The sequence below is a fragment of the Opisthorchis viverrini genome (genome assembly GCF_000715545.1).
Source record: "Opisthorchis viverrini unplaced genomic scaffold opera_v5_40, whole genome shotgun sequence".
Lineage (NCBI taxonomy): Eukaryota > Metazoa > Platyhelminthes > Trematoda > Opisthorchiida > Opisthorchiidae > Opisthorchis > Opisthorchis viverrini.
This window is the reverse complement of record NW_008751694.1, coordinates 461108-468612: the sequence shown is the minus strand read 5'-3', so window position 1 is coordinate 468612 and position 7505 is coordinate 461108.

Here is a 7505-nt window from a genome sequence, read left to right as displayed (position 1 = left end):
CGCTATGCATTCAGGCCCAATGATTTTAAACAAGAGAGTCACGAAAGTATCCCACACCGAGCTATTTTATCCTAACAAGAATCACAACTTCAAGCAAACTATTCGAAATTCTAATCGGGAATTAGTAAACAGTTACGTGCGTAACTCCGTTCAAATGCACTTTCAAAAGCCTTCTGGTACAGAGCGCGGAAATGATGTGTCCAGCAATAGATATATTCCACAAATCGCCGACAACCCCCCGACTGACATTTTAGCAAGTTTCAACATAACACCTACTTACAACTCCTTCGTAATATTTGCTGTAGACTCGAATGTAAATAATCCAAAAGAAGACACAGGACCCCTTGACGGGAGTCGAACTAGCGACTACTCATTGCCCAGTGGATGTCCTATGCACATTGGAGTTCCACGTCAATTCGTTTCACCGCTTGTGTAGTTGTAACACAGTAGGTGTTGCCAAAGAGGGTTAGCCTTTAAAAATGTCCAAAATGTTAAAAGCCTTATTGCAACTCTACGCCCTCCTCGTTAGAGAGAGCAGTAAGTGATAAAAGTTGGTTCACGTCAGTGTACGCATGATGGTGCAAAGGCACGAAATTCCGTGGTGGCACTGCTTTCTGATATCTTTATTTATTTGCCGTGAGTGACAGGGAAACTTTCAACAAGACCAGATTAAACCCAAATCGATGAATAAAAGTTTTCCGTTTCATAAAGATGTCAACGAATTTCAGGAGAATAGCAAAAATAACGAAATTACCGAGCAAGCAAAATTTTACAGTCACTTCAGTAGAACTCCGATCCTGGCATACTTCATTCTGGTCAAGAAAAAATGCTGTCGTGCAGTTTGAAAAATCATCAAAATATTTGCAGCCAAACCAACCGTGAATATCACTGTGACATTCAGAATGAAACAAAACAAAATCTGAATGTAATTTTTTGTGCATTCTCTTTTCGCGCACTTGCAGGAGGATTCTGCGTCGACGGGAGTGCATTGCAACTCATAAATTAGTAAGAACGAGTCTCTATTGTCTGATAAACCAGACGCTTTTCACCTCCGCACACAACACCTCTCAGTTTTTGTTTGCTGCAGCTGTCTAAGTATGCTGGGGAGAAATGAACGCGTAGTAGGTCAGCTGAAGCCCGCGGTGATCTAATTGACATGATGATCAGTAAACAATTAAATTTAGGCTAGGATTGATGTAATTTGAACTTAATACTTGGGTGTACATAGTGAAAAGAAGGAAATTACTCGAAAGAAAATTGCTGGTTACTCGTTATCACTTTCACTGCTTAAAGGCAGCACTAGTTTTGCTAGTCTAAGCCAAGCGTATTGCTGTTATCCTCAGACAGTCTTGGGAACCAGAGTATTTGTGGTTACCTGAATGAATGTCAAACGTGTGACGGTAACTCAACAATTCACAGAGATGAATCAACTTTAAACATTTTCTCACACTATTTTGCTCAGTAGGCTGGGTATCCACTTCATCAGAGCACAGTTTCGTTAATTACACACAACATGGGAAGTGAGACGCCAAGCTATACTATCACTGGGAATCTCGGTTTGGTTTTATTTCTAAAGTTTCAAGTATAGACAGCAAGCTATAGTAAGTTGCGATGGACGCGGCCTAAATTAACGGTGTAATATGGTGTGCACGATCATAACATCCTATGATCAATGCAATTTGGTTGATTGTGCTGATGATAGCAACTAAACAGGGAAGAGTGGGATTGGTGGTCGGTAAACATCACATGTCACAGTAGGACTCCGTTGTAAGTGGGGTATAAGAAAGGAGGATGAGGGTCGATACCTTATTGTCTACGATCATGCCGCAAGCAATAGCCATCTTACGACAAATTTGGCTTCAAACCATATGATAGCAGCGTATTTTATCTGTATCAAAACACCTCCATTTATTCAGTTTTCATGAATTTGGCTCTTAAGGCAACATCTTCTGGAAGACATCAAATTTGGACTTCAATCCCGTGGTTGCAAATCAACAGAATACCATTCTTGACATTTTGGAACAGCGTAGATACAAAGCTTATCTTTCATAAGAGTGTGCTTTTTATTGCACGTTTAATGTGAGATCTGTTAGGGTGAACTAACTCTCCTGAGTGGCTAACCTCCAGAGGGACAACACTTCAAATTTCAGTTGGTTCATATCCTTTGATTTCCAGATGGGCCTACGAATGAAACGACAACGATCAAGTGATGTCATTCTGCAGTGAAGTGAACTAAATATCCGAGAGTTATTATGAACGATAGTTCCATTCGGGCATATTGAACAGACCTGGATTTTGAAGAAACACAAGAACATTTTCATCCGTATGAAAGACTCTAGCAAAGAGATGTGTATCTTGATAAGTCGCGTGATATGTGTTTGGGCGGAAACACGAAATAAAGAATAAAGCTTGAGAAACATGTTTAGAAATATGGAAAACAAATAGGCGAAAACGATTATATCATTTCAACGACTTATCATTCCGAAACCAAATTATTTGACATAATTCTCTGCATAAGTTACATTCAGCACCAAAATAACTTCAGGTGTTTGAATGTACCTCTCTCGCAATGCTCAAAAAGCGCACAAGCCTACCGTATCAACAAATGTTGCAGAACGCTGCTACTATATCTGTTATGATCCCAATATTATGTTTGTGCAGTTTTCACTATATTATCACCATTTTCATGGATATAGTTTGCAAAAAACGTGTGACAATGCCTTCCAGTCAGGCGTCCGCCGTTTTGGAACAAATACCAATTCTACCAAACCTCAAGGATCTGTTCACTAACCGAATATTATCTTGTCCATGGAAACATCGTTAGATAAACCTCTTGCAAAAAATATTGTGAACCGGTTGGAATTGGAAGTAAAACCAAGAGGCTGAAGTTAATTATAACGAGCTGAATGAAAATTTCAAACTGGGAATCTTGGAATATGAAGACGTTTACAGAGTTCATAAGGATTTGTTTCTCCAAATATTTCCAGCAAATTGCCTGTTGAAGGTGAGTGCGATATATAAACTCCATAGTAACCAGATCATAATAATGCAAAAGATACTTATTTTGTTCTATCATATCTTCCCTCATACCATACGCGTTTTTCCCTCTATCATCACGTTTGATTTCAATGAAATCTTTCGGTCAGAGAGTTTCACGTAATTTTACGGACGCTTTCTTTTTTCCGCGATGTGTTCACCGTTTCACATGGTATCTACAGGATTGTCTGTACTATGGCTGGTCTCTGACGAAGTCAGTCTGCTTGTTCCGCTTTTCGCTTCCTTAGGATGGCTCTGTCGGCTGGCAGTTGTCTTTTTTGCCTGGAACTTGAAGTAATACACAAATTTACTCAAACATCACCCGTATTTTTCGCAAACTTATTTGCAATACGTCTCGTTTGAGATTCGCAATGACCCTAACGTTTTACTTGAAAAAAATCATGTACATTTTGAATAAGATAAAGGATGATTCTTTTCTAAAAACTGACTGATTCTGACATTTTGACAAAACAACTGTCTAGGCTGCTTTATTTTTTATCTGATTTCCTATGTCCTTCGACATACCCATTGGACGAACTCACCAACACTAAGTTTCTAGACAATGTCTCATCAAGCTATACTTTATGTACCAAAACGTGGATGACCAGTCAGACTGTCTACTGGGTTTCCCGCATGATATCTGTTTGCGTTCCTTTGACAGGTTTCAAGTATTTCCAGAAACGCGAAAGCAGCTTCAATTGTCATCTGCAATGAAAGGAGACTGTATTTCGGATATATGTATTCTATATCAGCCATTTATACTACTTTCGTGCTCAATCTTTGGAGATCATGTAGTTACACACAAATGCATGCGCATTCCGCAATTTCAGTTGTTGATCTCGTAACGAAGGAGCGACTTTCAAATGTCTACTATTTCATGCATTGAGTGGAGGATAGCCATGAGCTATAAATAAGTCCAACTAGGTTTGGGATACCTCGTCTCCGGACCGTTACCTGTATCAAATATACCGTAACTAGTTACATCTAATTCAGCCGCTCAGTTACACAAAAATTAATGATGAATTTGTCACTTTTGTGGATCAAACGACGACACTGAATACTTGAGACAACTTAACCTTTTCAAGCAAATTAGTTTGTGTAAACAGGCCAGCAGTCAGTCGCATTTATCAAGGAAACTGATGTGCCTCCTTTCAAAACCGTGCTCTCTTTCGACAATAATTCACTGAGATATTATGAAGATGTGTTTACGTGACATTAGTAGGTTGTTACGCACTGGGCTGCTCAGTATACAGAGGTCCAACCTAAACATTTTCTTAGCCCTTCATTTCCGGGAGGCAAAAGTCGCTAAGGAAAGGTGCCTTGATAGTGGACTGCTGAGGTAGTCTTGCATATATCGCTTTGACTCTCATTAGGTCTTATCGGCCTCTAGTCTAAGTATCATCTCATCTTATAGGTTTTCAACAAAAGTGCTAATTCTGCTAGTGGTGATGGATCAGTAATATTAATTACGTCTCGAAAACCTACTTGAAAACATGCGTGCAGAAATGTTCCTTTTGAGGCATGTGAAATCCGAAACACAAAAACAAGATTAACATGTATAGAAAGAGCTGTTTTTATCCGACCATGGGCCAAAGATGCTTCGGCTAGTAAGGAAGTATCTACTAATCAAACTATTTTGGACATCGTTGGGATAGTTTGCAGATGTCGCTGTGAGCAGTTTGCTGCTCACGAACTCACGCAAGGATTTCTTTGCAGGTCAATCTATCCCGATATATGCACGCCCATCTTCATTATCAGAGCGCAGCAAACCGATCGATGCCGATACAGCCGGATGACTAAACAAATGTTTACGGAACAAATGTTTGGTGGAAATTGAACTGACTACGGAACTCATTTCTCTCTCTCGTGTTCCACATTTACAGTACTTCCACTGGTCTTGCTAGATTTTTGTCACGACACTGGCAACATTGGAATATTCTGGGATGTGGCAGTGAAGATTCCGAGGCCAAGTAAATTTGGAGAAAAACTGAGCAGTAGTTTGGGTGCAGTCATATGCTAGACATGATCCATTTATTGCAGCTAGCATGGCCGATGAAACTTTGGTCGCTTAATCGAAGTATGTGACGTGCAGGAACTTGGGATGTTAAGAATGTTCAGTGTCCACTTTTCTGCAGCTCATGCAAACGTGAGTTAAATTAAAGGGAGAACAATAGTGCAGAATCTATATGAAGATATCTGTGGCAAAAGAAGCCGTGGCAATAAACTTTAAGGGAACTCTGTGGATAATGCTCTGAAAATCGAAGGGGAACAGTCGATTCATACGACATTCATTCTCTTTGACAAGTCAGGTGAAAATATCGGGTGACGATATTTTACAAAGTACCAAGATCCGAACCCACATTCTTACAACCTAGTCAGCTAGAAAGTGGGATAACTTGGTGAGCACCGTGTACGACACAACCGGTTATTAGAGGAATCGCAGGTCAAGTTTTGACCTGCGATTCCTCCACATTAACGATCCGGGGTTCTGGCCAGTGGAACATGTCACCTTCATGACCCCCAAGGTGCACTCTGAAAGGGATTGTTATTTACCACCAACTCACTTAATCCTGACTCAAAGCTAACTAGCACTGATGTCGATTGGCCTTGCTACGTAATTTTCAGTGCGACGTGGAGCGATTGACCTCAGGTCATCTTTTTCCACTGAAGTGTTTCATATTTTAGTGTGCGTTTATTACAGAAACAGCTTTTATAGTCGTTTTATAGTCGCTTATAATCTACTTACTATTGTTTGCTCCAACAGTATTAAAAGATTTCCATCCAAGGATAGTCTGCCTACTTCCAAACGAAAATGATGAAAAATGAATAAATTCTGGGTTGACTTACATTCCAAAGGAGTTAATCTATAAGTTGATGGAATAATGAGTAAATAATGAATAAAGTGAATACTTTCAGATGGGCTCAAACCCTTATGTCACAGACAGAAATCCGGTCGTTCCAAAATTTCTCCTCCTATAAACAGACATCTCTACCCAAACAATGATCTCTGCATTCCTAAGAGTTTTGTTCATCTGAGCCTTCAAAATGTTACAACCTTGGAGAAAAATAATGGAAAATCAGCCCACCCTACTTTTCTCTCCAAGAGGCAAATTGGGATACTGCGTGGGATTACTGCGTGCTGTCCTTCTATGTCGCACATCGTGAACATGTTTTAAATGTTTACTTTAAGGCTATGCAGAAAAGCACTACGTTGTATTTCTAGTGAATCGTTGTCAACCAGAACTTCCAAGCTAAATTTACAGGAACAACAATCCGCCGAATGGTCAGGAGTGACCAACATAAACATTCACATGTGGTTCTCTCACTCAAAACACAAACCGCACGACTAAACATGAATCTGACAAATCAGATTAGAGCAAAAATTGTTGACTGATTCAATGTGTGCATCAGTTGGCGCGTGTCTTCTTGTCTATATGATTTTGACCATTTCTTCCGCTGGAGTATGCTCAAGGTGACCGAACAACTGAGCAATAGAACTCTGGAACGAGCGAATACACACTCATTCGCAAACTAATCTGGTTTTTCGAGAGACTCACCTAGAATCCAGCTGAATCTCCCGTTTTTGACGTTCTCACGCACCTGAATTCGCTTCAACGTCGACTGATTTCCAGCACCCTAAAGAGTACTACGCTGGAGTATGCTCAAGGTGACCGAACAACTGAGCAATAGAACTCTGGAACGAGCGAATACACACTCATTCGCAAACTAATCTGGTTTTTCGAGAGACTCACCTAGAATCCAGCTGAATCTCCCGTTTGTGATGTTCTCAGGCAACTGAATGCGCTGCACCGTCGACGGATTTCCAGCAACCTAATGAGTAGTACATTACAAAGAGCTGTGGAACGTTGCTTACCCTACCACGCACCGCGCCAATCAATAGGATACAAACAGTGTTTGAAATCTCTGACTGAATTCATAACTGAACGCGCTACGGATGCCCTAAAATTTACAGATAACACGAATTAAAATCTTGCTCTCGTCAAATGGCACTAGTTCTCAAGTGTCTCCTTCAGCCTTCGTTCTCTCACTGCTACTACCCGAACAAGCTGGCATAATAGATGCGTCCCTAGTACAACGGCACCCAGTTGTGTGAAACATTGTATCACACACAGTTGTTTTATTAAAACGAAAGCAGTTAATTCACGGATGCTTCTAAGTTGTCTTACTTCATTCGAATTATTTACATCGTCGCAGCTTACAGAAGTTCCCTCAATGCACAGCTTCATCAAATCATCATGGTTAGTACAGCACAAGTGCAGATCCAGGTTTGGAATGCATATAGAACAAAATAAGAAAGTAGAATAGAAGCTGCTTGCTGCGAGACAGCTCGGACCATACGTAATATTTGTGCAGCATGGATAAGAAACAGAAATAAAGTGAAAATAAAAACCGAGGGTTTGCCATAGCAAGCAGTACAGATCTTTTTGGTTTGGATGGTTAATCCCCGG